Genomic DNA, 713 nt, shown 5'->3' on the forward strand with positions numbered 1-713 from the left:
TTCACCACGAAGACAAGTCCAGAGGTCAAATTTTTTTTTTTCAAATTAAAGTATATTACATAAGCTTTAATTTAAGATATATATAAAAGTATCAGACCATCCGGAACACTTTCAAAAGTTAAGTTGAAAAAATTAATTTTTTTGTGAAAAAGTTATCATTTTAAATCCCCCTCTGTGGGCAGGTTAAGTGTCCGATTTACAAAAAAAATATACCAAATGATATGTAAAGACATCAAGCATCTAAATAAAAAAAAATTATATTGATATCTTCATTTTTGAAAAAGTTAGAGCATTATTAAGTTAAAAATATAAAAAAAAATTATTTTACAAAAATCGTAATTTTTTATTAACTTTGATGTCAACTTTCACNTTCTTTAACTTTGATGTCCGTTTTCACCACGAAGACAAGTCCAGAGGACAAATTTTTTTTTTCAAATTAAATTATATTACATAAGCTTCAATTTAAGATATATATAAAAGTGTCAGACCTTCGGAACACTTTCAAAAGTTAAGTTGAAAAAGTTCTACTTTCCATATGCAATTTTTATATTTGAAGCCCCCCCATATATAGGGAAATAGTCTGATTTAAAAAAAAAGTATATCCAAAGAAAGATGTATATAAATACTACTTTTCATGAAAAAATTGTATTGATCCATATATTTTTTAAAAAGTTATAGCACTTTAAAGTAAAAAATGTAAATTATAAAATCGA

Source organism: Daktulosphaira vitifoliae, unplaced genomic scaffold (assembly GCF_025091365.1).
Source record: "Daktulosphaira vitifoliae isolate Bord-2020 unplaced genomic scaffold, ASM2509136v1 Scaffold_5, whole genome shotgun sequence".
NCBI lineage: Eukaryota > Metazoa > Arthropoda > Insecta > Hemiptera > Phylloxeridae > Daktulosphaira > Daktulosphaira vitifoliae.